The following is a 7,346-nucleotide window of genomic DNA, read 5'->3' as shown; positions in this document are numbered from 1 at the left end:
TTTGTGTGGTCATGCAAATGGGCTCTGTGCATGCATGGAGATAACTAAAATGGCCTCCATGTGTGTGTGGAGGCCCAAACCGGGCCAGAGAAGGCCAGTGGCCCTGACTATTCTGGGAGAGGCTAGTGGGGAGCTGCCACCACCCCCGCCACCCTCTGCGGCTGCTGCCACTGATAGTACTTGTAAGTACTAACTGACTTCCCTCCTGCTCCTTCAAGGCTTAGGGAAGTCCCCTTGCCCCTTTAATGGTAAGGGGAATCCTCACCATATTCCCCTTTAACAGTAGACTACTGTCGACTGGAACCAAAACCTAACTTGGCCAGTTCAGTTCAAATCTGGTTCAGATTTGAATTGAACTGGCAAAACCGGTATTATGAACATCCCTGCTCCTGAGCCTTAAAGCTCCCATTACCTCTCTGCACACTCACTTCTAATATCTTCTGATCATTACTCCCATCCTCAGCATAAATTAGCACAAGCATAGCATAATGTAGAGAAAGAAAGAAAGAAAGAAAGAAAGAAAGAAAGAAAGAAAGAAAGAAAGAAAGAAAGAAAGAAAGGCCTTAAAAAAAAAACCTAATTAGTGTTTAGGACTGTTGTGATAAAAATAGGGCCAATTTTCCATCATTTTATACATTTATTTATTATATGTATTTATAGCCTGCCTCTCTACTTACAAATGCAGCTAACAACAAGAAATAGATACAATAATTTGTCTTTGCTTAGCTTTTTTAAAAAATGAAGCCTCCATCTTGCTATAACTATAACTCTGCCAGACAATGCATTAGTCTGAAGATTAGAAATGGAGAGATCATATTCAATGCCATAAACAATATAGCCATACTAAGGCACAATTATCTGTCTCTGTTGCGCTGAAAGAGACTTTTAAGTGAATGGATTGGAGTACCTGCCTAATGCTTCAGCACTGCTGAAACAGTTTAAGTGTGGACTTGGTCAAAACCTGATGGGTGATCCCTGAGAATCCCATGTAAACACACTCAATTTCTAAAGGAAAAGGAGGATATAAATGTAATAAAAAAGTAAATGTCGGTCCCATTGTGAGACCTATGAAAGGTTTTCAGGCTGTTGAAACATTTGCTGATGTAAGCATTTCAGATGAAAATTTAGACCATCAGGCAATATTTCTCAAGACCTTGGCTTCTAAACACACACACACACACACACACACACACACACACGCACACACTTGCCCAGGTACAGCAAGTGAGATCTCCATGTGGCAGCAGGCTTGTGAGTATACACGGAGAATGCAGCTGTGTATTAGAATCTGCATTGAATTGTCCATTTGGGCTCCATTGAGATGATCAGATGTATTTTTGATGCATCCCCATTCAGCCCCTAATCACTTGAGGCTGAATTATTTATATATACACCACTATATATATATATACACCACTTTTCAAGAACAACAACAACAACAAAAACCGGAATAGTTGACATAGCAGAAAAGAAGACAAGATTGTTCCCTGTACCCCAAAGGCTCACAATCTAAAAAGGAACACCAGCAACAATCACTGCAAGGGATCCTGTGCCGAGCTGAATAGGGAATGTCACTTTCCCTCTGCTAAATGCAAAAGAAACACCCTCCCTTTTAAAAGGTACTTATTTCCCCAAGTAGTAAATGTGATGGGAGTTGCATGGTTGTTGCTGAAAACCCGGCATTGTCTCTTTGTCTCTTTCCTTTTAATGCATAGTAAAATGAAGGACGCAACATGGTGCCATCATGCTTGGAGTGGGTTAGGTGGTAGGGCATGATGGGTACTACCTACTACTCAACCTACAAAAGAAATGGGCAATTGGGCAATTTAAAACACATTTTTAACCTTTCCCCAAAACCACTTTAGGTCATTTGTGTTTTCTTTCAAACTCAAAACAAAACACAAAATGCATTTCGTGCACATCCCTCATTTATTGACTAATAAGGAAATTGTACAATCTCATTTGAGCAACCAATGTTACAGGTACCTAATTGTAATGCTAGCAAATCAAATTGTTAATGTGAGGAATTTCCATAGACCAAACCCGCTTACATAGACCAAACCCCTGCTAATTGAGCAAAGAGGCACCTTTTAAAAGTGATGATTCTCTTTATTTAGCAGGGGGAGAACAAATGGCCATATCCATCCCAGCACAGCACTCCTCCAGTGGCTGTTGCTGGTGTCTATCTTGTGTTTCTTTTTTAGATTGTGAGCCCTTTGGAGACAGGAAACCATTTTACTTTACTTTACTTTACTTTTTTATTTTATTAACAATATATAAATATTTGTTGCAATTCAGGAGTTGTGTGTGCTCCTGTTTGCTGATGATCTGTCTGATAAAACCGAGGTTGGTGGTGCCGTCTATGCTACTTAACACTACACTTTAACACCTTATGGGATCAGGCTAGCAAATCTGGGACAAGAGAAGATGCCCATTTGCAGCTCAGAGATGCAGATTTGCTTTGGGCAATGACCCCCCCCCCTTCTAAGCTTACAGCTTACAGAAAATGGGAATCAGATCTCTTTGGACTGGCCAATATCCTGAATAATTAAAAGACATTATCCAGAAGGTAACAGCATTGTCACCCTTTTGGGGACCCAGGAAAAGATGAGGAGATTTGAATAGACTCTATGAGAGATCAAAGGAAAATACAACTATAAAGAACAGGCTTACTGGACAGAGAGCTAGCAGTCTTGTGCCTACACTCAATCTTCTGCCTACACGCAAGACTTGCTCATGAGTAATCCAAGGGTTTGCTGCCCAAGCCGCGGGGCTAGAGGCAGGAACTCTGTCCATGGACAGGAACTGTCTGTGACTTCCACTGCACAGTGAGAAGTCAAGACTTCCCCAGCCATGGTGCTCTGACTCTCAGCCGTGCTCTGAGCAAACTGCATGCTTGATCTAAAAGCTCCTGTCCCCAGCCAAAAGCCTCTCTCCTTCAGCTGAAAGATCCACCGTTCTCAAGCCTCTGATCCTGGTAATATGCCACCCCACAAGCCTTGGATCCCTCCATCCTTTCCCCTCCTTCTCCTCCCCCCCCCTTTCCCTCTACTAATTCCTGATCTCCCCAAACCATGCCAGCTCTCAGCTTTCCTTACCCCCACCCCCTTTTCCATCTATATCTGAATTCTTTTAGGCTCTAGGAAGATTTAATACACACACATATGTTAGTTAGGAACACTGGGTGAATATTGTTGCTGGCTAGGGTTGAAATACTGTTAGTAACAGTGATAGAATATTCTGCTTTCTGCTCAGTTAGATTGATGTTGTTATTCTTTTATACTCAATAAAGCCCATTGAATCATTTAGGATTGCTTTGATCTCCTTTCTTCCTTGCGCCCAGATCCTACATGGTCACTATATAAAAGAACTTGGTCACTTAGTGACACTTATGAGACAGGCCTAATTTTGTATACTAGCTAATGAGCATATTTAGTATACAAATCAGGCCTGGACCACAACAATAGGAGGAGGGAGAAGTGATTGTGTGCAATCAAGGTAGGAGGAAAAATGGAATAGAATGGCACTGTCTCACTCAGCTTTCATACGCAGCATTTGACCAAGGTAGGAGGAAAAGATGTCCTACCCAACTTTTCCTTCTACCTTCATTCCACAAAGTTACTTCTCCCTCCTCCTACTTAGCAGTTTGCTCCCACACAAACAATAATTAGGAGCACACAAAGCTCCAAATTTTCAGTTGTGTGAATGACCTCATCCATTGACATTTCAGTGCTAAACACAATGGGATTGATTCAACCATTCAAGTTCCATTCCTTTTCCTGTTTTTCCTTCCAGTTGAAATCAATGGGTCTTAAAAGTGCTTAATTTTGGCTGGACCATGCATTGTATTGATAAGTAATGCATTGGCAGGTTATGCTCAGTTTAATGGAACATACTTGCATATAAAACTTCAGCCCTATGTACATGTACTTGTAAGTCCCTTTGAACTCAGTGGGACTTGGAAATGAAAAAAACAAAATACATTTGGATACTGCAGTCCTTTGTACATTCTTTATTGCCTACTACAGTATTGCCAGTCCTAAGTGCTGAAAAAAAATGAAACAGACATGGTCACCATAATAATACTTGGGATTTATACAGTGTTCTGTACGTGTGAAGCACTTTACCTTATCTCAATGGCCCTTAAAATAACTCTATAATGTAGGACAGTATTATGATGCCACATATTGGAGATTATGAGGTTGAGGACATATCCACACTGTAGGACGTATCCAGGTTTACAGTCCAATCCTAAGCAGAGTAAGATGCTCTTAAGCCAGTTATTTTCAACTCTGCTTTAACGGACCATGGGATTGTTCTGTTAAAGTTGTTTTAATTTGTCACACACACACACACACACACACACACACACACACACACACACACACACACATATCCCAAAAACCGAGTTTTAATTGTAAAAAATTAAATTGTAATTTTTTACAATTTAAAAATTGTAAATAACTTACGGGGGAATTGGAGTTCTGTGAGGGAACGAGTAGACTTTAAATATAATTTGCAGCTCCTCACCAAACTTCAGTCCTAGGATTCTTTGGGGAAGCCATGATAATGTAGTGCTAGATGGGACCTGACAGAGAGTGGCTTGCCTAAGACTGAGTACCTGGCTCAAGTGAAATTAGGGCAGGTCCACATAACCAGTAGAAAGTAGTTCAGTTCAGTTCAGTTTTATTACAGTCATTGACCAGGAAAAAAGAAAAAGGGGAAAAAAACATTAAAAATGCAAATATCAATACCAATATAACAAATATAAAAGAAAGTAAAGGAATAAAATTATAATTAACATTGGTAAAATAACCAACTAAGCAGTATTCATAACCTTCAGACGTATCCTAACCACAATGTAACAAAATTTGGCAACCTTCCACAATCTGGCTTCGTTCTGTCAGCTAAAAGACGAGATAAACATAAGTTATCATCAGAATCTGGGTATAAGGCAGGTTCAGGGCAAATAAACTCAAATCTAGCATCATTATAAAACTGGCAGTGTAAAATAACATGGGTTGTACTTTTAATCTCTCTCGAGCCACATGGGCACACCTGATCTTCCTGGAGGATACCAGTAGAAAGTAAAGTGGCAGGAACCAGAGGTTCCCAGCAAACAAGCACTCCCAGAATGAGTCATATTTTGTGTACACATTTTGTTGTCCAAAGCTGGAATGTCAGGTTGCCAAAAAGGCATTTCCCTCCAGCGAAAACCCAACATCTGTCACCAACAGTTGAAGTTGGGTGGTGGATGTTGGGTGGCAGAGGAAACTGCTGCTTGGCAACCTAACATTTCCAGCTTCAGATGAAATGTGTGCAACTTGCATCTCACACCAGGAGCAAGTCCTCACCAGGAACCTCTGGCTTCTGCCACCTTACTTCCCACCAGTCCTGAACCCAGACTGGTGGGAAGTAAGCTGGTGGGAACCAGAAGTTTAATCACTACGGTAAACTAGCTCTCATCTCTCTGTCCACAGAATCAAAGCCTAGAGTGAAATACAATTCTGACGAATATTAGCATAACAATCTCATATGTCTGTAGCACCAGGCACTATCATACCTTTACTTCTAGGCAAGCTTATTGCCCTTCTAGTATGAGTGCTTGCACAGCATAGCAGTAGCAACCACTGTGCATGGCAACAGGGAGTGCCATGCTGACAACTTCATCCAACAGATATACATAGCTGCATAAAAGCATAATGTAACACATGCAGATCTAGTACAAAAACTCAGTGCAGAGCAAGCAGGGCAGATCCCACCATGCTATGTAATAGTAGTAGTAGTAGTAGTAATAGGCGGCAGCATACTGTATATGTCCAGATGGATTCTACCATGCAAAAGTCCATGAGCAGGATTTTTTTTTAATGCAAAATGCCCCCCAGCAAGAATATATATTAGGGATGTGCATGGTCCGGAGCAGTCCGGACCGACACCGAAGGGGGGCCTTTCTTTTAGGGCGGGGAGGGCTTGCTTACCCCTCCCACCTCTTTGCCCCCTCCAGCGCCCATATATGACCAAGTAATTGGGGAGCTGGAAACCAGCCGCCCCCGCCGCCCCCCCCGCAAGCGAATTATGGCCCTGGGCCAAGGCTACTGCTGCCCCCGTCGCCCGCCCGTCCGCCCTCCCAGCAGCCCGCCCTCCCTCCCTCCCAGCTGCCCGGCCCGAGTCCTCACCAGAAGTTGAGTTTAAAATAGAGAGGAGCTCACGAACAGAGCTCCTCTCTCAGCAAAATCACAGATGAGACTGAGCCTTTGCGCGGCCCGTGTGCGCCGCAAAGGACGTCTGGGGAGTTCCGGCGGAGGCCCAGTCTACCCGCCAGGACGAGACCGGGTAGACCGGGCCTCCGATCGCCGGAGGCCCGGTCTACCCAGCCTCGTCCCGGCAGGTAGACCGGGCCTCCGCCGGAACTCCCCAGACATCCTTTGCGGCGCGCATGGGCCGCGCAAAGGCTCAGTCGCATCTGTGATTTTGCTGAGAGAGGAGCTCTGTTTGTGAGCTCCTCTCTATTTTAAACTCAACTTCTGGTGAGGACTTGGGCTGGGCAGCTGGGAGGGAGGGAGGGCGGGCTGCTGGGAGGGCGGATGGGCGGGCGACGGGGGCAGCAGCAGCCTTGGCCCAGGGCCATAATTCGCTTGCGGGGGGGCAGCGGGGGCAGCTGGTTTCCAGCGCCCCAATTACTTGGTCATATACGGGCGCTGGAGGGGGCAAAGAGGCGGGTGGGATAAGTAAGCCCTCCCCGCCCTTAAAGAAAGACCCCCCACCCGGACCTGGACCAGCCACATCCGAACCGGTCTGGAGAGTTCGGAGGCCTTTAGAATGGCCTCCAGACCGGTTCGGACACACCCCTAATATATATGTATACAGTATGTAAGGAGTAATTTCCTGACCTTTCCAGTAAACTCCAAATGAATTCCATATTTCCAAAAAGCAACCCAACAAACACTGCTATGAAAAGATGCTGTCCTGAGCAGCCTCAGAGAAATAGCATAACCCTGCCAATAAAATTTATCAGTGAACAAAACATAACCATTCAAAACCAGATTTAGACAGTTATTTACAGCAGGAGTTCACTGGGCTGGAGATTTTGGCTAATATCCAAAGTAATATTGCATGCACTGGGGGGAAAAAGGGTTGCATGCACATTGGAAGAGAGTTGAATTTTTGCCAATATCTCTTTCCCTCTGTAGCCTACTGTGCCTCCTGAAAATATGTCCCTGATGGGTGCAGGGCCTCTGGGACATTTCAGGAGGCACAGAGGACTGCAGGAAAAATATCCCCTCCTCCATTGAATGCATGATCCCTTTTTCAGTCTGCACATTAGTCTGGATGACAGCTTCTCTTCC

This window comes from Hemicordylus capensis, chromosome 4, assembly GCF_027244095.1.
Source record: "Hemicordylus capensis ecotype Gifberg chromosome 4, rHemCap1.1.pri, whole genome shotgun sequence".
NCBI lineage: Eukaryota > Metazoa > Chordata > Lepidosauria > Squamata > Cordylidae > Hemicordylus > Hemicordylus capensis.
Note: the sequence above shows the minus strand (reverse complement) of the source record.